Raw genomic sequence first — 23,721 nt, 5'->3', positions numbered from 1 at the left:
CTGTCACAGAGTAAAGCTCTACTGGTCTAAAGAGTGCAGCTTCAAACTCAAGTCTTTGTTGGTGTCTGTTGTAGTCACTGGATGAACATTTACACACCATAAATATGGAGTCCAGGTCTGTGTGATGATGTTTGTCAGACTGAATTCTGAGGAGAAAAGACACAAACACACAGTTTGTTCCAGGAGTTTTCTATGAACACCAGAGAAACTGATAGACAAGCTTTGATACCTTTAATGAGTCAAACAACAACAAATGATCAACTTTTACCTTTTTTCTTTGATAAAGTCATCCATAGACCGATCACTCTTCATGGACACACAGCTCAGTTCAGGAGAATCTGGTCTTGACTTCCGGTAGCTGGTAGAAACAGAGTTGACAGTAAAATAATTAACAATGAATAAAGTGGGCAGAAAATTATCAGTTTAAAATAAATCAGCCAAGTCCAGCTTTTATTTGCATAGCCACAAATCAGCCAGAATATTTTATTGTGCAATGTTTTTATTGTTGTTGTTCATTTTAATTTGACTGTTTGGATGTTTTTCATTTGACTCAAGTGAAGTATTTTGCATAAAGTATTATTGACATGTGCAAGTCAAATAATAATAATAATAATAAATATATCTCTCCATGCAGGCAGCACAGCAGCATTATGGTTAGTGCTGTTGCTCCACAAGAGCCATGTCCGAAGGTCTGAATGTGAGAGTGGCAGATTGTCTGTCTCTGTCTGTATCTGTGTGTTGGCCCTGTGATGGACTGGTGAATATGACTGAACGAATCTCCACGTCCTGGTTGAGCTCCCAGTGGAGAGAAGGACAAAAAAAAAAAAAAAAAACTGAAGCAGTAAAAAATGTAAGTGACAGTGAGAATGAATGATGATGGAGCAGTGATCTGAGTGCTGAGCTCTGACAGATGGACAGTTAGAGATCCTCATCTCACCTCTGAGCTTTGGTCTGACTCTCATGTTCCCCACACAGAGTGGTTTTAGAGGGAGGGGCTCCCTCCTCTCTGTCCTCACACTGATTCATAGCTGAGCCTCCACCTTCACACAAACACAACAAAAAGCTTCATTACAACAGGATTGATATCACAGCACACATAATCAGCATTACTGATTGTTTACTGACTGTTTGATTTTTCTCTCTCTGTGTTGATTTCAGTCAGATTCTGTTATAAACAGAGAACATTCCTGATTCATGTCAACACCAATGTTCATTGTTATATTTTGGCATTAACACTAAATTTCAAACAAACTCAGATCACCATTGACTTTTTACAGTGCAAGTTGAAGAATTATTGAACCTTGACACAGTTATGATCACCATAGCTTGGCACATTTCGAGGTCTACGATTTTAATGAAATAAAAATAAATAAAAAATGAAATAAAAAATAACAGTTCCAACTAAACCAGTCTGACCTGTCAGAAAACCCAAGACCAGAGGAGGTGGTTCTCTCATCTGATGACTACAATAAACCTCAAATATTTGTTTCTTTGACACATTATTTAAATAGTGTGTCTCCACAACTTCACATAGAAATCAGTCTGATCTGTCAGTAATCTGAAAGTTTCAGAGAAATGTATCTCAGGTCTGATGGTTCTTCTTCTCTCTGTCCACTAGATGACTGACTGTAGGATGTGTTGATGGTGCTGTGATTTAATTCATGTCACCTTATTGGGCAAACAACTTGACAATTTATAGATTTCCGTTTTGCCTCAAATGATTCACAACAATAAAAACAAGGAGTGCTGCTTTAAACCTTCAATGGCTTCACTGTATCTGAAAGATACTCAAAATGTACACTCAACAGTCAGCAGTGAACAAATCATTCAGAGCCAACAACAACTATATAATTCTGAGTTTAACCAACAGATGGAGCCATCAGAAATCTGGATTTTTTTATCATTTCAATATTGAATTCTAATTTCTACTATTCATAAAGCTTTGTAACTGTCAAAGAGGACAACATCATGTAATAAAGAGGAAAATGATGCAAAAACAAGACAAAACATAAATGTGCAGTCGCAAGTGTTTCTTAGTTTTTTGCTGTTTTTTTTTTTTTTGTTTGCTTCAACTTTAAAACGACATCTCTTTTCATCATCACCTTCTTCTCTACTGTCTTCAGTTTAAAAAACTCTCCACTTCCATGTCTTTTGGTTTTGTTATTAAAAAGCAACAGAACTGAATCAGTGCTTTCAGGAGACACAGACCTTGAATATTACATGTTTTCAATCAGTGTTCTCATGGATTAAAGTGATAAACAATAAAAAATATCTTCCTCAGGAAACAAACATGATGTGATGAAGTTCTACTATCTGTCCACTAGATGGTGATAAACAATGTGGGAACATTTTACATTAAATCAGTCACAGTGTGGAGAAATCAAACTGTTTGTGCTGAACAAACTGGTCATATTAAAGTGCTGCCTTTGTTTCTTATTGTTTCTAAATGTATTGGAAGACAAATGAACCGAGGAAACTGAAGTCAAACTGAGTTCAGAGGCCTCTTAGCCAGCTGACCAGTTCTGAGGAACCTCCATCAATAAACTCAGATTATAATCAAACTGCTGCCAAAAGTAACATAAAAATCTAAATCAACAAGTACAATGTGATCACAGTGATCCTGTTGATCAGAAATATACAGATTCTCACCTGCTGAACTCACTTCAGGTTGATTTACACACATTCCAGCTTTGTGTGTTCAGAAAATATGTAGCTGCTCGTTACTCATTACTCAACTAATTTTCTGAGAAACAAACAGGATGTGATGAAATTCTATTATCTGTCCACTAGATGGTGAAACCAACACACCTCAACTGCATGGTTTGCATTTAGTTTAGCATTTTCCTTTCGGAAAAATTTTATTATAGAATAAGTATCCTCAATTTTACTTAAGAGGAAACAATGATTGATCAAACTGACAAAAGAAAACTAATTTTTTGAAAGCCCAAGTTCTGACCTAAATGAAACAAGGTGAATGGCAGAAGGTAACTTTAGAAGAGAACACTGTTAGTCCTGAGTGACAGATTGCCGGGGAAATAAAAAAGAAGCAGTCTGATTTAAATCTGCTGCCTAGAAATACATTAATGCTCACAACATTAGTGTGTGATGCTGCTGGAGGAGCAGAGGGGACCCTGCTGCTCTCTACACTTGATGATCTATCCCAATCACACAGAACAATAATCTGACTGATGTAGATCATGCATGTTTCTGTTTATTTGTATAAAGATCCTTATCATCATTATAATTATTAAAGTGTACAGTGACATTTACTCAGGATAGAATTATATTCATTCTTTTTAGAAAAAAATATATTCTATCACTTTTTTGCCATGTTCTCCAACTCTTCAGCAGCCCTTTTCAGTTAGTTACTCTTCTTTATATATCTGAGAAGGTCGCTGGTTGAAAATGATCATCATGGTCTCAGATATGAGCATCAAACTGTCAGTTTTCAAATAAAATTTGTAAATAATAATTCCTAAGTAATAGGTTTTCAAAAGTTGTTGATCAAAACACTTAGCAGCTCTGAACTTTCTGTATCAGGTAGATCCTTCATCCTTTGATACTATCAGACATTACGGTCTGTTCTCAGCTCAGCTGGAGTTTTTCTCTGTTCGTCAAAGTGAACTCTGACCTCCATGTCTCAGTGTTACAGAAGTCCACTGTGAGTCTTCGTCCCTCCACAGTCCACAGGGACAAACTGACAGTGAAATAATAATAATGTTAACACTCACCGGCCTCAGCCTTCAGTTTCCCTGCTTCTGCTCCGACAGCTTCAAAATGGAGGCTGAACTCTGAACACTTTTCCTTTCAGCTGCTGCGGTGAAGCACACGGCCCTGTGTGTGTGTGTGTGTGTGTGTGTGTGTGTGTGTGTGTGTGTGTGTGTGTGTGTGTGTGTGTGTGTGTGTGTGTGTGTGTTTCCTCTTGTGAGTGTAACTGTGAAATATTTCCCCCTTCAGTTTTAGACATGTAACACAGCTAAGGTGACCAGACGTCCCAAAAAATTCGGGACAGTCTCGAAATTAAAGCAGTTGTCCTAAATCCAGAATCCTGCCCTGATTGTCCTGAAAATCACACTAGAGTAGAGTCTGGAGTTATTTCCTGATAAAACATTAAAAACTGATCTGATGGTTGAGTCCTCCTGCAGCCAGCTCCCTCCGATGATGAAAAGAGCGGAAGTCGCAGCCGCGAGAAGGAGTGATGAGACGTTGCAGTGCAGTCAGACAGTGTTGGAAAAGTTCCCTTTCTACATTAACTAGCTAATAGTTCGGTTTACAAATTTTAAAATGAACAAGTTCAGACCATGGTTTATGAAAGTTTGCATTAAATTATGTACACAGTGTGTCAGTGACCGGCCACTGTTTTGCTGTTTTTCTGACATGACATGACAATTTTACCCATTCTGAATTGGTCACGTTAGTCCAGGGACATTTGTCTTTGTGCGCATGCGCTCATCCATTTCAAGAGAACGTGAGAGTGTGCATGCATCTGTGTCGCGCGGGAGATCAATGAAAGACAGGACCTGCCTTTGATCTCCAGTGACGTCACACAGTCTCGTTGTTGTTTTGTAAAAATCTTCATCAGTGAAACATTCATTCATACACAAGGACATCACATATATTGTTGGAATAGAAAATCTTATTTTTTCTGTGTGTGCTCCTGAGAAAGAGGCTCATGTGCTGGTTGAAGTGAATCAGCACAGCTTCTGTCAGGAACATCTGTTTGTTGCTGACAACATCTGGATTACAGATGTCACATCAGACTGATATTATCTGTGTCATGGTGTTCAGAGATTTCAGCAGCTCACATCCAACACAGAGACAGGCCAAAGCACCTGCTGGCCTTCGTGGTTAAGCAACAGAGTTCCATCACTCATGAACAAGACCTGAGATACTTGAACTCCTTCACTTGATACAAGGATTCATTCCCCACCTGCAGCAGAAACCACCATACTTTCAGTTAACAGCCGAACGCACTGAGCGATTGTGCCACAGAGACATGATGAGCAGAGTGAAGCTCTGCTGGGTGAATGCAGGATTTCCTGTTTACAAGACAGAGACTTTAAGCAGTTCAGCATCAGTGCTGCCAGTTTCTCTGTGGTCTGTCTCTGAAACCACATCTGTGTGGGTGAACACTTCACTGCCATGTTCATCATATAGTGCAACAACATCACACCACTACATTAGCAACAGAGTTCCATCACTCATGAACAAGACCTGAGATACTTTCCTTTTCCTTTTTCCTTTAATTTTCCTGAGATAGTTTCCTCCTGAGAATCATGGCCTCAGATTTAGAGGTGCTGATCCTCGTCCTTCAGCTGTTCACTCAGCTGTGAACTGATCCAATGAGTGCTGTAGATCACTATAATATCAGTGAATCAGTCAAAGTGTCTCCCTGGGTGGGCTAGAACCACCATACTTTCAGTTAACAGCTGAACGCGCTGAGCGATTGTGCCACAGAGACATGATGAGCAGAGTGAATGCAGGATGTCCTGTTTACAAGACAGAGACTTTAAGCAGCTCAGCATCAGTACTGACAGTTTCTCTGCAGTCTGTCTCTGAAAACAATCTGTGTCGGTCAACACGTGTGCTCCTCACAGTTGTGTGTCTTCCTCAAAGGTTTGAAGTGATGTGTGAGTCTGAAGAGCTGCTGCCTTTGATACATCACCTGATGATGTCACCTGATGAGGTCACAATACTCACAGAAGTAAACTCCTCCTTTGAAGCTGCTTTGAAGAATTTCCAAAATCACATGTGATTCAGATGTAAACACAAAGGATGCCCCACTGTCACCATTCAGAGCAGCTGAGAAGCTTATTGATCATTTAAGACCAATTTTGTGCAGTAATAATGAATATATTGAATGAGAATAAATGGCAAAATAAAATAAAATATATGAATCCATACAAAAAATAAATAAATAAATAAAAAACATGTAAAAGTTAATACAACAGGACAGTAGCTGGTTCAGTTCATGATGTGTTCAGGTAACAGTCAAAGCTCCAAACACAACAATAGTCCTGCCTCTGTTTACCAAAAGCCTCCAAAGCCCACTGAGGGACCTGCTGTGTTTAGTTCACTTGTTGCTGTATCTCCAACAAAGAGCTTAAGTCTTGTGGAGAATGTGGGCATCAACCCCACCACCTCTCACATGCTAAGCAAGCGCTGTACCATTTGAGCTAATTCCCCATGCTGTATTTAACAAACTGTAGCTAAGCTTTGCGAAAAGGCCCCTTTAACAACCTCTGAGTTCACCATCAACAGGTCTCAAAGATCTGCTTTTCACAGAGGAAGAGGATGTCTCCACATGCACACTTTGTTCTTCGTGTTTTCACTTATTGTTAAATAAAAAAAATACAATTTCATTCATCCATGTGTAATTAGTTGTTATTTAATATATATTTTCTGTGTCTTAAAATTATAATGGTTGTGTGGTCAAATCCTGCCTTACAACACACACCTTACAACAGTAGAGAAAAGAAAAGCAGCTTCTGTCAGAAGGGGGATTTACAACTACACCTCCAGGAGAGACTGCAATGTGAACACAGCACCTTAGACCGCTCGGCCATCCTGACTCTAAAGAATTAGCTGAAAAATTAGCACATCAAAGTGACTACACAATATGTACACCATGTAGCAGCCACCTGTGTGAAAACAGCAGCTGGTCTTTGCTGCTCATTCATGCTAAGCATGGCCTCTACCACTGAACTACATCCCCTGCTCGATGTGTTGGCTTTGGCTGACCACACATACTGCGACAGGTAAAACACCAATCTGTCTAATGAAGCCTCTTGGATGAGAGGTCAAATGTCTTCAAAAATGTAGAACCAAGTCTGGTTGCCTTAGACATATTATAACGGGATGACTGAAAACCCTGATTGACTCCAACACACTGTGACTTTGTGAAACAACCAGTGGAGCCCCCTGGTGGTCAGTAGAAGTGCAGCCCCTCTGAGCTGGTGGCAGACCAAGGCTTCAGTCTGCACACATCTTCCACATGTGATGGCACACACACTGTGTATTGTGGCAACATCCGTCCCCTCAGAGAGAATCTGCTCTTTAACCCTCCTGTCGTTTTCACCCCCCGCCCCTTACTTTAGTGTTCCTGCTCTGTTTTAACTGCTCTTAAATTAACAAAAAAAAAAAACATTAATCACCACCAAATTTTTGTTTAACACTCTTTAGCTGTTAAAATTGTCTCAGAGTGGTTCATAATAATAATAATAATAAAAGAAATAGAAAACCAGAGACCAAACTCCTCAACATGAAGTTGTGTGTGTATGTGAATTGTCGTTTTTTTTTTTGCCCACTCTGACCTGAGTGGGCCTTACAAACATAGGCATCACATTTGCAGCATCTCAGGCTTGTTTTGTTGTCTCTTTTCAGACCCAGGTAGGTTTGGAGGTCTACCAGGTCCAGTTCTCTCCAGATGTCCCCAAACACACGCTTCCCCTCCAGGTTTGTCATCTCCAGTATAATTCCCTCAATGAACTCTGGGAAAAAGAGTTGGAACCTGTGCTTTCTCAAAACAAGAAGGAAGAAGAAGAAGAAGAAGAAGAAGAAGAAGAGAAGAAGAAGAAGAAGAAGAAGAAGAAGAAGAAGAAGAAGAAGAAGAAGAAGAAGAAGAAGAAGAAGAAGAAGAAGAAGAAGAAGAAGAAGAAGAAGAAGAAGAAGAAGAAGAAGAAGAAGAAGAAGTTGGAGTTGGGGGCGCTTTGCTGTACATGGTTGTTGTGGCCGAGTGGTTAAGGCGATAGACTAGAAATCCATTGGGGTTTCCCCGCGCAGGTTCAAATCCTGCCAACAACGGTTGGTTGCTGTATGGTCTGATTTCATGCTTCTTAATTTTGCTGTCACAGTCCTGGTCTTATTGGATGAATTGTTGGAGTTACTGCCTTTACTCCGGACGCCCAGCACAAGAATCATGTGTTCATCATCAGCCATTGGAAGACGCTCTGAAACTTTCTTCTGCAGTCAGAACTCATCCACCTTCAGACTGGACATCTTCTGACTGTAGAACTGGAGCTTTTTATACATCTCACTGCAGCACAATAAAGTCCTCTGTGAGTATTGTGTGTCCCACAGTGTACATGACATCTGAGCAGCAATACTTCCACCTGCTGGAGATTTAGTGTTACTACAGCTCTAAAACAAATCTGAATATGAACTCCACATTACTGATGTTTGAATATTGGAAGTATAAAGCACAGAACAAATCACATTAAGAATGCAGAAGATGTTACATGAGTTTATGTCAACAACCTTAAACTTCAATAAAGAGGTACTGCTGGGATTTGAACCCAGGATTTCCTGTTTACGAGACAGGCGCTTTGACCAACTAAGCCACAGCACCACTCTTAAAATGCTTAAAATATTTCAACATAAGTAGCTGACTTACCAAATTTTGTCTCCTGTGAAAAGCAGCCAATCAACAAATTTCCTTCTCCCAAACCCAGCATGAGCCACAAAGTTACTACTGCGCATGCTTCACTTGTCAATATCCTGCTCGATCTGGCTTGTGGAAGACTCATGGTTTCATTGTGCATAACGTCTTCATGGTGTCACCTATCACTGCTGTGGAGTCTATAATGTGAACCATTAAAGGGAAGAAGCTGCATCACCTAAACAGGGACTTGAACCCTGGACCCTCAGATTAAAAGTCTGATGCTCTACCGACTGAGCTACTCAGGCTTCTGATTACTGATTCCAACTTGGCTTGTTGAACCAGCCAGGGCACCCGACCTGATACTGCAGGTCATCCCTCTCTCTCTCTCTGTTATTCTTTCATATTTATCATAAAATCTTTAAGGTCATAATGTATTGACAGTCAGTAATCAGTACTGTTATTGTGTATGGAGCTCTGACTGTTGCCAAAAGTGCAGGTGACCTAAATTCAGCAGGACAGGCAGCATTATCAACGGGCTCATCTCATCCGAAATGTTTCATCAGACAGATCGCTGTTTTCGCTATCGCAGGAGCTCAGAAGCTATCTGGTTAGCTAAAGCTGCTAAAGCTGCCACACCACGCAGGGGATGTAGCTCAGTGGTAGAATGTGTGCTTTCCATGTATGAATCCTTTGGTGCAATCCCCAGCATTGCTAAACAAGCACAGGAAGTACTTGTTTTGTCTAACATGCTGATATTTCAACTGGCACGCTGACTGGTTGTGTGTCCAAAAGGCTTCAAAGACATCTTTCTACCATTCTGTCCTCCAAACCTTTGGACACAGCATCAAGGTTTCTCATAATGTGACATTGGTGTCATTACCATTCTGAAGTGTCCAAGGTGCTGGATTAAGGCTCCACCCTTTTAGGAGGCGTGGGTTTGAATCCCACCACTGCCAGTTGCCTACACTCCTCTGGATCCTGCATACAACATCAGTTGAGTGTGACGACTGAGTTCTCAGTTTAACACATGATGGATTCTAGGTCTCCCACATGAATACCTTTTATACCATGCATTGCTTCTTAATGCTGAAATGAGGGATAAAAAGCTATGTAGGAAATGTCAAGGTGCCAAAGGTGCCACAGTTTCTACTAACAGTTAATTTAAAAAATTTAAATCAGTCAAAAATTATGATGATCTGCTATTTTAAATAGATTTGTTGGGATCAGCTGCAACAACACAACCCTGATCCCTAATCACTGCAGTTAACAGTCCTCTCATCATATGCTAACGGACCTCATGAATTTAAGAGAATCGTTGTCTGATCATTCTGTTCTTCAAACTGTTACCAAGACCACAGAAACTTCCTGCTGAAGGAGGACAACACATTTATTCAACGCACTGCTTGAAAAAAGTTTCGAGAAGGTTTTCAGAAAGTCTCAATTTATTATCCAACCTGAGTGTTGACTTGAGTTTTGAATTCAGGAAGTGCTGCTTGTTGGGGCAGCGTTAACTGACAAAAACAATAAAGAAGTAAAGAATCAATTTCTTCTTAGTATCTAACTCAGATCACCTCAGTCAGAGAGACACTGTTGATTCATTTCTGCAAAAGTGTTTCTCTTTGGGGTTGTCCTGTTTGGAATTTTGACAAAATATTTTATTTGTTTCTTGAGATCAGCTAAATTCATGAATTTGTCATCAACATTTCCTGAACTGAAACAAAGACTTATGATGTGAGATGCGGCTGGAATTGAAACTTTCTGCTGAAGGAGGACAGGGTGCATCATTTTATTTTAAGATAAGTCAGGTGAGTAAAATAAAATAAGTAAGTCTGAAAGAGAGTCCATTGCAACGGTGGCACAAAGATTAATCTGAAACAAAGGCTTTATGTGACTTGGTGGATTCAGTGAGAGACACTGATGATTATTTTCTGCATCAGTGCTTCTCTTTGGAGTTGTTCTTGTTCGATGGTCAACAAAAAAAAAGAAAGAGATAAAGATTGCCATTTATTTAGATTCTTCTGTGCAATCAGCTGATTTCATGAATTCATCCCCAACATTAACCAAAGTGAAGCACAGTTCTGTGTTCTGAGAGCAGTACGTGATATTTGTTGGGGCAGAGTTGATGATTTCAAAAGTCAATCACAAGGACAGCAAGTTTTATCAGTGTTTTTGGGGGTTGGGGGTGAAGAAAGTAGTTTGAAAGTCATGATTCATGAAGATTCATGAGTCACGCTGCTGTGTCCTGGTATGAAGCACAGTGGTTCTGTCAATGTGTCCTTTCTTTCTTCTTACCTTGACTGTTGGATTCAGTAATAGCTACTTCTTAGGGGAAAAGTTTGTGACCTCTAAAGAATTTTTTTGAAGTCCCAAATGTTACTTTAACTGGAGGTGGAATGTGGATCAGTGCTTCTCTTAGTGGACATTATATTTATTTCCACCGTTCTCTGCAGTCATGCTAATTCTCAACTGTACATATATTCTTACTGGCTCCTTTTGTAAATTTATTCAAACTTTTTTTACTATGTCTTTCTTATTTTATAAATGCATTTTGCAGAACAGAGTTGTCTTTAAAGTTTGTTATACATCGTGTATGATGACAATAAAAGCATTCTAATTCTAACTAATTCTTTGAGCTCGCTCTGGTTGAAATGTTTCTTGAGATCAGTTAAAAGCATACATTTGTCATCAACATTTCCCCAAATGAAGCAAAGACTTGTGTTTTCAGAGCAGTAAGTGCTATTAGTTGGGGCAGAGTTGGTGATTTCAAAAGTTGTTCATTCCGTCCAAGCATTAATCAGGACAGAGAGTTTATGCAACCATTTGGTAGAAAAGAAGTTTTGGTTGAAATAAAAACAACAACAAAGTTGGCCATTTTGAAAAGATTTGTTCAGATCAGCTGCAGCAACACTAATCACTGCAGTTAACAGTCCTCTCACCATATGCTAACGGACCTCATGAATTTAAGAGGATCGTTGTCTGTTCCTGATGGACTAAATATGTTCTTCATTACAAACCATTACCAAGACCATTGAAACCGCCCAAACTAAGTAGACAGGGAGCTGTGGGAGTGGTTTCATTCAGGTATAAGATGGGCAAAAGCTTGAAAGGGAGTCCATTGGAACGGTGACACAACAAGGAAGTGGCTGCAAAGACTCTTTGGAGGAGATCATGTGAGGTGAAAATGAGAGGTTAATGTGACTTCTATTCTCTTTGCTCTCTTTTTCCCCTTAGGTGTTAATTTACAAAAACAGCATTAATTCTTGGAGCCATGTTTTCTTCAGATCTAACTCGGATCACTCCAATCAGAGACACTGATGAATACTTTGTGCATAAGTGCTTCTCTTTGGGGTTGTCCTGGTTGGAATTTGACAAAACATTGCTAAATTGATTCATTGTGATCAGTTAAATTCCCAACTTTGTCTTTCCCCTTTGTATTTCCCCAACTGAAGCACAGACTTGTATTCTGAGAGCAGTAAGTGCTATCAGTTGGGGTAGAGTTGGTGATTTCAGAAGTTTTCCTTCCTTTACCCATTTCCCATTAGACTCTTAGAATCTAACTCAGATCACCTCAATCAGAAACACTGATGAATTATTTGTGCACAAGTGCTTCTCTTTGGGGTTGTACTGGTTAGAGTTTCAACAAAATGATGAAGATTCCCATTTTGAACAGATTTCTCCTGATCAATTGAAACAACACTACCCTAATCAGTAATCACCAGAGTTATGTCAGAATGAAAGCTTAATGTGACTTAGCCAATTCAATGAGAGACATTGACTATTTTCTGCATGAATGTTTCTATTCTCTTTGCTCTTTGCTCTCTTTTTCCACTTCTTCCACTTCCATTGTTAAATGGCAAAAACAACAGTAAGTCTTGGAGCCATGTTTTCTTCAGATCTTACTCAGATCACTCCAATCAGAGACACTGATGAAGTCTTTGTGCATAAGTGCTTCTCTTTGGGGTTGTCCTGGTTGGAAATTGGACAAAAAAGATGAGGAATGCCATTCCTTCTTTTCTTCAATCACCAGGACAGCAGGAATTACCAGTGATATGGGGGTGAGGGTTAAGGAAGTAATTTAAAAGTCACAAATGTTACCTTAACTTGAGCACTGACTCGACTGTTGAATTCAGTAAGTGCTACTTGTTGGGGCAGTGCTGACTGACAAAAACAACAACATCTTCTTAGAATACAATACTGACCATTTCAATTACACAGACAACTTCCTTTTGTATAAATGCTTTTCTATGTGGTTGTCCTGGATGGTATTAAAACCAGTTTTTATAGATTTCTTCAGATCAGCTGAGTGAGTGAATTTGTCATCAGCATTTCCCCAACTGAAGCACAGACTTGTGTTCTGAGTAAGTGCTATTTGTTGGGGTAGTGTTGGTGATTTCAGAACATCTGAATTAGTTTGAAAGTCACCTTAACTTGAGCACTGACTTGACTGTTGAATTCAGTAAGTGCTACTTGTTGGGGCAGTGCTGACTGACAAAGACAGCAGGTTTGGTGGGAGCCATGACTCCCAACACAAATGCAGATATGTTTATCTAGAGACTAAGTCTTGGTTGGAATATAAAAAAAAACGTTGTCATCAACATTTCCTGAATTGAAACACAGACGTATGGACATAAAGCAGTAAATGCTGTTTGTTGGTGCTGTGTCATGCTAATGGTCCTCATGAATTTAAGAGGATTGTTCCTGATGGACTAAATGTGATCTTCATTACATTCCATTACCAAGACCATTGAAACTGCCTGAACTAAGTAGAAGATGTAAGATGGGTAAAAGCCTGAATGGGAGTCCATTGGAACTGCGACACAACAAGGAAGTGGCTGCAAAGACTCTTTGGAGGAGATCATATGTGCAGTAAAAAATTTTTAGCTGAATGTGGCTTCTATTCTCTTTGCTCTCTTTTTCCCCTTCGGTGTTAATTTACAAAAACAGCATTAATTCTTGGAACCATGTTTTCTTCAGATCTAACTCGGATCACTCCAATCAGAGACACTGATGAAGTCTTGTCCATAAGTGCTTCTCTTTGGGGTTGTCCTGGCTGGAATTTGGACAAAAATTACAATCAGTTTTAGTAGTTTTAGTTCGACATCTAGTTTTAGTAATTTTGTGAGATCAGCTAAATTCATGAACTTGTCATCAACATTTCCCCAACTGAAGCACAGACTTGTGCTGTGAGAGCAGTAAGTGCTATTAGTTGGGGTCGTGTTGGTGAGTTCAGATCAGTAAGTTTTATCAATGTTTGGGGAGTGGGGGTTGTGAACGTTTGAATTTGTTTGAACGGGGGAGAACTTTTCAGTCATCAAAAATCTCACACAGAGCATTGATCATACATTACAACCTTTAGTGTTCTCACACTCCCTGATGGTCTAGTGGCTAGGATTCGGTGCTCTCAGCGCCACGGCCTGGGTTCGATTTGAGTCAGGGAAAATGTTTTTACTGAAAAATACAGGTGATTGACCCCAGAACATAAACATGTCATCATGCAGCTGGGGGGTATTCCAGGTAGGAGTTTCAACGAACTTTGAGTCTATCCCTGAACTCTGAGTTGACTGAGGTCGATGGATGCCATACTGAAGCTGCACTAGCTGTCAATAGTTTTAGTACCCACTCTGCCTCCTTTGATCTATTGAAAAGTTGACATGTTTCATGTTGGTTCAAACTGACTGAACACAGTCCACTGCAGTTAGCTGAGCTGCAGACCAGTCAGGGTGGAAGAAGGCAAGTTGGCAGAGGCAGTGTTCTGCTGGGTAACTTTGGGTCTGAAGAAACTGCTAATCACCCAACGTGGGGCTCGAACCCACGACCCTGAGATTAAGAGTCTCATGCTCTTCCGACGGAGCTGGCTGCTAGAACTGCAAAAAAACTTTGAAAAAAATTGACAAAAAATACAGAGTGTTATATGTATTTCAAGTGTGAACAAGACAAGACCATGATTGTCTTTGGAGCTTCATTAACATTGTGCGCTCCATGGTGGAGGTCATGACAAGAAAAGGGCAGAGTCTTTGATCTCATACATATGTATGTGCATTCTCAGTAATTTGTTACTGAGTCACTAAGCAGTGACTAAGCAGGAGCAGTTGAACATTTCATACAGCATTATATTATAAATGCTGGAAATGCCGGGGATTGAACCCTGGGCCTCATACATGCAAAGCATGCACTCTACCACTGAGTTACATCCCCTGGATGGCTTCTTACATACTGTGACAGGTGAAGGTTCATTCTGATGGAATGAACTGTTTCTACACAAGCTGCATGAATGTGACACAGAGCTCATGTTTAAAGTATTTTTCTTCAGTACTCTTATTGTGTATGGAGCTCTGACTGTTGACATAAGTGCAGGTGACCTAAATTCAGCAGGACAGGCAGCATTATCAATGGCCACTGCCTCATCATAGTCCTTGTAGCAGAAGAGTAGCTGCTGCCTCAGTGACAGCTAACAGGGATCCTAACGAGTGATAAACAATAAACAGACATTTCCAATTGTCATCAAAATGTATTCTTTATATACATTTAATGGAGTCTTTGATCTCTTTGATGTCATTCAAAGAGATCAAAGACTCATTCATTCAGGACATTAATGTGACAGTTTATTATATGCTAAAGAAACTTTGGTAAGAGTCATGATGGTCAGCCACGTAACAGCCACGGGGTATTTTCAGATCCAAAATACATCCCTGTACATCAGAGTGGTGCTGTGGCTTAGTTGGTCAAAGCGCCTTGTTGCTCAGGTCAGATGTTGTAGAAACAAACTAGTTTTGGTGATTAACTGCATGGAAAACTTAGACTAATGACAGCCCGTGAGAAAGTTGCATCCAAATGTTTCATTGATTTGGTTTAAACAGATTCTTATTTGAGAGAATAATCACTCATCACAGTAATTTACTGTGACAAGCCTCCCTCTGCTTTTCCCCTTTGTAATTTCAACCCCACCCCCACATGAAAACATGCAGTGTTTGGTAGGGGGCACACAGATTTGAACTGGGGACCTCTTGATCTGCAGTCAAATGCTACACCCCCCATAAACACACACAGCCCATCACTGCAGATCAGCAGGTCTGACTGACAACATACTGTAAAGTATGAACCACAGCACTGCTGGGGTTTGAATGCTTAGGGTGCGAGAGGTCAACACTTGTGCTCCTCACAGTTGTGTGTCATTTGTGTGTCTGAAGAGCTGCTGCCTTTGATACATCGCCTGATGATGTAACAATACTCACAGAATGAAATGCTTCCTTTGAAGCTGCTTTGAAGAATTTCCAAAATCACATGTGATTCAGATGTAAACACAAAGGCTGCCCCACTGTCACCATTCAGAGCAGCTGAGAAGCTGATTGCAGTGCAGTCATATTCAAATAATAAACAATGTTCTAAGTTGCTCAAAGTGAGATTTACAGTTTACTTCATCCTCACACTACATGCTAATGTGAGCACAGTTGCACTGCCCCTTTCCTCTACATTGGTTTCTGTTTCCTCATCAGAGACTGGCAGCTGGACGAACATGTCAGGATGGTAGGTGGTCTAAGGCTCCAGACTCAAGGTTAACTCCTTGAGAGATGTTTGCTTTCCCACTAAAACTTGAAAACGTATCTAAGTAATACTTATCCAGAGCTTTCAGTTGTCACCCTACCACTCCAAATGTGAAACTGACATGCAAATATGGAATGATGCAATAACAGCCAAACAAGTAGTTGAGTATGTGATTTTATTTCTATTTAGCATGCAATGTCTCAGTCTCTGCTGTCTGTTCCACAGAAGAACATGAAAGCTCAGCGGGCCTCTTCTCTCTCTGGGACACTGGATCTGTCTGTCTGTATCCATGTCAGAAACTCTGAAACACTCTGAACTTCTTTAAAACACGGTGGATTTACTGATATGAAAGTGTCCACCGGTCCACCAACCCACCATCGATATATTGTGATGGTGTGAAGAACATGTGAGCAGGAGAGCAGCTGCTTAAGTTTATGATGTGTTCAGGAAACAGTCAAAGCTCCATACACAACAAGAGTCCTGCTTCTGTTTACCAAAAGCCTCCAAAGTCCACTCTCCAACAAAGAGCTAAAGTCTTATGGAGAACGTGGGCATCGATCCCACTACCTCTCACATGCTAAGCGAGCGCTCTACCATTTGAGCTAATTCCCCTGCCATCACCCCCCATGTTCTCTAAACGAACCCAAAGTGGTACCGTGATGCATATACTGATCTTTATTTGCACGTGCACAGTGTGATTATATATATTTTTATTTTGGCAGGTGACCAATTGTCTGCTAGTTTGTCTTTGCTAGCTGTGAAAGTATCTCCAGGAGTAAAATGATTAAATCACAACCTCGTTTTAATTGACAATGTCTATATTACATCAGAGGCCCTTTGTGGTGCATATACTTATTTGCTGAAGAGCTGCTGCCTTTGATACATCGCCTGATGATGTCACAGTACTCACAGAATGAAACTCCTCCTTTGAAGCTGCTTTGAAGAATTTCCAAAATCACATGTGATTCAGATGTAAACACAAAGGCTGCCCCACTGTCACCATTCAGAGCAGCTGAGAAGCTGATTGCAGTGCAGTCATATTCAAATAATAAACAATGTTCTACGTTGCTCAAAGTGAGATTTACAGTTTACTTCATCCTCACACTACATGCTAATGTTAGCACAGTTGCACTGCCCCCTTCCTCTACATTGGTTTCTGTTTCCTCGTCAGAGACTGGCAGCTGGACAAACATGTCAGGATGGTCGGTGGTCTAAGGCTCCAGACTCAAGGTTAACTCCTTGAGAGATGTTTGCTTTCCCACTAAAACTTGAAAACGTATCTAAGTAATACTTATCCAGAGCTTTCAGTTGTCACCCTACCACTCCAAATGTGAAACTGACGTGCAAATATGGAATGATGCAATAACAGCCAAACAAGTAGTTGAGTATGCGATTTTATTTCTATTTAGCATGCAATGTCTCAGTCTCTGCTGTCTGTTCCACAGAAGAACACGACAGCTCAGCGGGACTCCTCTCTCTCTGGGACACTGGATCTGTCTGTCTGTATCCATGTCAGAAACTCTGAAACACTCTGAACTTCTTTAAAACACGGTGGATTTACTGACATGAAAGTGTCCACCGGTCCGCCAACCCACCATCGATATATTGTGATGGTGTGAAGAACATGTGAGCAGGAGAGCAGCTGCTTAAGTTTATGATGTGTTCAGGAAACAGTCAAAGCTCCATACACAACAAGAGTCCTGCTTCTGTTTACCAAAAGCCTCCAAAGTCCACTCTCCAACAAAGAGCTAAAGTCTTATGGAGAACGTGGGCATCGATTCCACTCCCTCTCACATGCTCAGCGAGCGCTCTACCATTTGAGCTAATTCCCCTGCCATCACCCCCCATGTTCTCTAAACGAACCCAAAGTGGTACCGTGATGCATATACTGATCTTTATTTGCACGTGCACAGTGTGATTATATATATTTTTATTTTGGCAGGTGACCAATTGTCTGCTAGTTTGTCTTTGCTAGCTGTGAAAGTATCTCCAGGAGTAAAATGATTAAATCACAACCTCGTTTTAATTGACAATGTCTATATTACATCAGAGGCCCTTTGTGGTGCATATACTTATTTGCATTTGTATCTGTATACACACACACACACACACACACACACACCACCTTTTCCAGCCCTCATGGTTCTTGGGGAATCCATACATGTGGAAACCCTTCTCGGACTGATTGGAGCATCCAAACGCTGCACAGCCAAACATGGTATGATACTGATCTACAAAATGTTAGTTGTTACCAATGAACCATGACACAACTGAACTGTTTTTTTTTATTTTATTTTTTTATTTTGGTCTTTTAAAAGTGTGGGCCAGTCAAAAGTCGACCAAAACAACTTTGTCTAGACAGGATGTCTATGTTTAGTTCACTTGTTGTGAACTTGTGGGATCTTCATCCTCTTTGGCATGATGTTTGTGTTTGTCAGTGTGCTTCGCTGTAGTTCTCCTGTGCATGTACTGTGATGTGACTCTGTCTGCCAGTTGGTATTTACATGGAATTATGGGGAGCCAATGACATCACAGTCACTTCAAAGGCAACTGAATCATTTCAAAGGCGATGGAATCTTGTCCCAGTAATGTCTTATAGAGCAGAAGACAGAGTTTTGTTTTTTAATTATGTATTATATTATCTTCTACCCACGTTCATTATTCTAATTGACCACTAGCGTGCAGTTACAGTCTATTGGTGGAACACATCATGGATTCTAGGTCTCCCACATGTTTGTCACCTCGTCATGTTTGCTGAAGATGTGGTCTGAGCACGGCCTGGTCTTGAGACTGAGCAGTGGTTCTGCCTTGAGTGGCCTTTTGTTTTGGTGAACATCTACCACTGAGCTACAGCCGAACACGCTGACTGATTGCGCCACAGAGAAATGCAGAACTTTTCCTGTTGCAGCCTGCTATTCCAGCTAGAATTATCCTAAATATCTGCCTTTAAGGCCATCGTGAATGATTTCTAAATATCTTTGAAACCTGTTGATGGTGAACTCAGAGGTTGTTAAAGGAGCCTTTTTAAAGGGTCTGGCATGCCAGTACAGGGGAATTAGCTCAAATGGTAGAGTGCTCGCTTAGCATGTGCGAGGTAGTGGGATCGATGCCCACATTCTCCACAACACTTTAGCTTACCTGAGCGCTGACTTGGCTGTTGAATTCACTCAGTGCTACTTGTTGAGGCAGTGCTGACTGACAAAGGCAACAGCAGGTTTGGTGGGAGCCATAACTGCCACCACAAAGTGAAAGTCACAATTAATTACGCAACCTCAACGTTTACTTTTGAGTTTGAGTTTTGAATTTAATAGTGTTATTTCTTGGTGCTGTGTTTACTACCAAACACAAGTCATGGAAGTGATGCTTCTTCCCAATGGCTGTTTTTTTTGTCATCACATGTACCTTTGGGTTCATGACGAGGTGGCCGAGTGGTGAAGGCGATGGACTGCTAATCCATTGTGCTCTGCACGTTCTGCTCTGCATATTCTGAGGGGGAGAACTTTTCAGTCATCAAAAATCTCACACAGAGCATTGATCATACATTACAACCTTTAGTGTTCTCACACTCCCTGATGGTCTAGTGGCTAGGATTCGGTGCTCTCAGCGCCGCGGCCTGGGTTCGATTCGAGTCAGGGAAAATGTTTTTACTGAAAAATACAGTTGATTGACCCCAGAACATAAATATGTCATCATGCAGCTGGGGGGTATTCCAGGTAGGAGTTTCAACGAACTTTGAGTCTGTCCCTGAACTCTGAGTTGACTGAGGTCGCTGGATGCCATACTGAAGCTGCACTAGCTGTCAATAGTTTTAGTACCCACTCTGCCTCCTTTGATCTATTGAAAAGTTGACATGTTTCATGTTGGTTCAAACTGACTGAACACAGTCCACTGCAGTTAGCTGAGCTGCAGACCAGTCAGGGTGGAAGAAGGCAAGTTGGCAGAGGCAGTGTTCTGCTGGGTAACTTTGGGTCTGAAGAAACTGCTAATCACCCAACGTGGGGCTCGAACCCACGACCCAGAGATTAAGAGTCTCATGCTCTTCCGACGGAGCTGGCTGCTAGAACTGCAAAAAAACTTTGAAAAAAATTGACAAAAAATACAGAGTGTTATATGTATTTCAAGTGTGAACAAGACAAGAGCATGATTGTCTTTGGAGCTTCATTAACATTGTGCGCTCCATGGTGGAGGTCATGACAAGAAAAGGGCAGAGTCTTTGATCTCATACATATGTATGTGCATTCTCAGTAATTTGTTTGAGTGACTAAGCAGGAGCAGTTGAGCATTTCATACAGCATTATATTATAAATGCTGGAGATGCCGGGGATTGAACCCTGGGCCTCATACATGCAAAGCATGCGCTCTACCACTGAGCTACATCCCCTGGATGGCTTCTTACATACTGTGACAGGTGAAGGTTCATTCTGATGGAATGAACTGTTTCTACACAAGCTGCATGAATGTGACACAGAGCTCATGTTTAAAGTATTTTTCTTCAGTACTCTTATTGTGTATGGAGCTCTGACTGTTGCCAAAAGTGCAGGTGACGTAAATTCAGCAGGACAGGCAGCATTATCAATGGCCACTGCCTCATCATAGTCCTTGTTGCAGAAGAGTAGCTGCTGCCTCAGTGACAGCTAACAGGGATCCTAACGAGTGATAAACAATAAACAGACATTTCCAATTGTCATCAAAATGTATTCTTTATATACATTTAATGGAGTCTTTGATCTCTTTGATGTCATTCAAAGAGATCAAAGACTCATTCATTCAGGACATTAATGTGACAGTTTATTATATGCTAAAGAAACTTTGGTAAGAGTCATGATGGTCAGCCACGTAACAGCCACGGGGTATTTTCAGATCCAAAATACATCCCTGTACATCAGAGTGGTGCTGTGGCTTAGTTGGTCAAAGCGCCTTGTTCAGGTCAGATGTTGTAGAAACAAACTAGTTTTGGTGATTAACTGCATGGAAAACTTAGACTAATGACAGCCCGTGAGAAAGTTGCATCCAAATGTTTCATTGATTTGGTTTAAACAGATTCTTATTTGAGAGAATAATCGCTCATCACAGTAATTTACTGTGACAAGCCTCCCTCTGCTTTTCCCTTTTGTAATTTCAACCCCACCCCCACATGAAAACATGCAGTGTTTGGTAGGGGGCACCCAGATTTGAACTGGGGACCTCTTGATCTGCAGTCAAATGCTCTACCACTGAGCTACACCCCCCATAAACACACACAGCCCATCACTGCAGATCAGCAGGTCTGACTGAAAACAAACTGTAAAGTATGAACCACAGCACTGCTGGGGTTTGAATGCTTAGGGTGCGAGAGGTCAACACTTGTGCTCCTCACAGTTGTGTGTCATTTGTGTGTCTGAAGAGCTGCTGCCTTTGATACATCGCCTGATGATGTAACAATACTCACAGAATGAAATGCTTCCTTTGAAGCTGCTTTGAAGAATTTCCAAAATCACATGTGATTCAGATGTAAACACAAAGGCTGCCCCACTGTCACAATTCAGAGCAGCTGAGAAGCTGATTGCAGTGCAGTCATATTCAAATAATAAACAATGTTCTAAGTTGCTCAAAGTGAGATTTACAGTTTACTTCATCCTCACACTACATGCTAATGTGAGCACAGTTGCACTGCCCCCTTCCTCTACATTGGTTTCTGTTTCCTCATCAGAGACTGGCAGCTGGACAAACATGTCAGGATGGTCGGTGGTCTAAGGCTCCAGACTCAAGGTTAACTCCTTGAGAGATGTTTGCTTTCCCACTAAAACTTGAAAACGTATCTAAGTAATACTTATCCAGAGCTTTCAGTTGTCACCCCACCACTCCAAATGTGAAACTGACATGCAAATATGGAATGATGCAATAACAGCCAAACAAGTAGTTGAGTATGCGATTTTATTTCTATTTAGCATGCAATGTCTCAGTCTCTGCTGTCTGTTCCACAGAAGAACATGAAAGCTCAGCGGGCCTCTTCTCTCTCTGGGACACTGGATCTGTCTGTCTGTATCCATGTCAGAAACTCTGAAACACTCTGAACTTCTTTAAAACACGGTGGATTTACTGACATGAAAGTGTCCACCGGTCCACCAACCCACCATCGATATATTGTGATGGTGTGAAGAACATGTGAGCAGGAGAGCAGCTGCTTAAGTTTATGATGTGTTCAGGAAACAGTCAAAGCTCCATACACAACAAGAGTCCTGCTTCTGTTTACCAAAAGCCTCCAACAAAGAGCTAAAGTCTTGTGGAGAATGTGGGCATCGACCCCACTCCCTCTCACATGCTCAGCGAGCGCTCTACCATTTGAGCTAATTCCCCTGCCATCACCCCCCATGTTCTCTAAACGAACCCAAAGTGGTACCGTGATGCATATACTGATCTTTATTTGCACGTGCACAGTGTGATTATATATATTTTTATTTTGGCAGGTGACCAATTGTCTGCTAGTTTGTCTTTGCTAGCTGTGAAAGTATCTCCAGGAGTAAAATGATTAAATCACAACCTCGTTTTAATTGACAATGTCTATATTACATAAGAGGCCCTTTGTGGTGCATATACTTATTTGCATTTGTATCTGTATACACACACACACACACACACACACACACCACCTTTTCCAGCCCTCATGGTTCTTGGGGAATCCATACATGTGGAAACCCTTCTCGGACTGATTGGAGCATCCAAACGCTGCACAGCCAAACATGGTATGATACTGATCTACAAAATGTTAGTTGTTACCAATGAACCATGACACAACTGAACTGTTTTTTTTTTATTTTATTTTTTTATTTTTGTCTTTTAAAAGTGTGGGCCAGTCAAAAGTCGACCAAAACAACTTTGTCTAGACAGGATGTCTATGTTTAGTTCACTTGTTGTGAACTTGTGGGATCTTCATCCTCTTTGGCATGATGTTTGTGTTTGTCAGTGTGCTTCGCTGTAGTTCTCCTGTGCATGTACTGTGATGTGACTCTGTCTGCCAGCTGGTATTTACATGGAATTATGGGGAGCCAATGACATCACAGTCACTTCAAAGGCAACTGAATCATTTCAAAGGCGATGGAATCTTGTCCCAGTAATGTCTTATAGAGCAGAAGACAGAGTTTTGTTTTTTAATTATGTATTATATTATCTTCTACCCACGTTCATTATTCTAATTGACCACTAGTGTGCATTTACAGTCTATTGGTGTAACACACACATGTCCCACATGTTTGTCACCTCGTCATGTTTGCTGAAGATGTGGTCTGAGCACGGCCTGGTCTTGAGACTGAGCAGTGGTTCTGCCTTGAGTGGCCTTTTGTTTTGGTGAACGTCTACCACTGAGCTACAGCCGAACACGCTGACTGATTGCGCCACAGAGAAATGCAGAACTTTTCCTGTTGCAGCCTGCTATTCCAGCTAGAATTATCCTAAATATCTGCCTTTAAGGCCATCGTGAATGATTTCTAAATATCTTTGAAACCTGTTGATGGTGAACTCAGAGGTTGTTAAAGGAGCCTTTTTAAAGGGTCTAGCATGCCAGTACAGGGGAATTAGCTCAAGTGGTAGCGCGCTCGCTTAGCATGTGAGAGGTAGTGGGCTCGATGCCCACATTCTCCACAAGACTTTAACTTACCTGAGCACTGACTTGGCTGGTGAATTCACTAAGTGCTCCTTGTTGAGGCAGTGCTGACTGACAAAGGCAACAGCAGGTTTGGTGGGAGCCATAACTGCCACCACAAAGTGAAAGTCGCAATTAACTACGCAACCTCAACGTTTACTTGAGTTTTGAATTTAATAGT

At 41.0% G+C, this 23,721-nt stretch overlaps 6 non-coding genes across 6 annotated transcripts; 1 reads left to right on the top strand and 5 right to left on the bottom strand.

Annotated features, from left to right (window-relative positions):
- The first annotated feature begins 7,721 nt into the window (after positions 1 to 7,721).
- trnas-aga (transfer RNA serine (anticodon AGA)) lies at positions 7,722 to 7,803 on the top strand. Its single transcript has one exon. It is a non-coding gene; the product is annotated as a tRNA-Ser (tRNA).
- Positions 7,804 to 8,273: 470 nt separating this feature from the next.
- On the bottom strand, positions 8,274 to 8,347 carry trnat-cgu (transfer RNA threonine (anticodon CGU)). The gene has a single exon. It is a non-coding gene; the product is annotated as a tRNA-Thr (tRNA).
- Positions 8,348 to 8,612: 265 nt separating this feature from the next.
- On the bottom strand, positions 8,613 to 8,685 carry trnak-uuu (transfer RNA lysine (anticodon UUU)). The gene has a single exon. It is a non-coding gene; the product is annotated as a tRNA-Lys (tRNA).
- A 5,818-nt stretch (positions 8,686 to 14,503) lies between these two features.
- Positions 14,504 to 14,575, bottom strand: trnaa-ugc (transfer RNA alanine (anticodon UGC)). Its single transcript has one exon. It is a non-coding gene; the product is annotated as a tRNA-Ala (tRNA).
- Positions 14,576 to 20,231: 5,656 nt separating this feature from the next.
- trnaa-ugc (transfer RNA alanine (anticodon UGC)) lies at positions 20,232 to 20,303 on the bottom strand. The gene has a single exon. It is a non-coding gene; the product is annotated as a tRNA-Ala (tRNA).
- Positions 20,304 to 21,078: 775 nt separating this feature from the next.
- trnac-gca (transfer RNA cysteine (anticodon GCA)) lies at positions 21,079 to 21,150 on the bottom strand. The gene has a single exon. It is a non-coding gene; the product is annotated as a tRNA-Cys (tRNA).
- Positions 21,151 to 23,721: the final 2,571 nt, after the last annotated feature.

This window comes from Echeneis naucrates, chromosome 2 (genome assembly GCF_900963305.1).
Source record: "Echeneis naucrates chromosome 2, fEcheNa1.1, whole genome shotgun sequence".
Lineage (NCBI taxonomy): Eukaryota > Metazoa > Chordata > Actinopteri > Carangiformes > Echeneidae > Echeneis > Echeneis naucrates.
The sequence above is the reverse complement of the archived record's forward strand: the minus strand, read 5'-3'. Positions and strand labels throughout refer to the sequence as shown.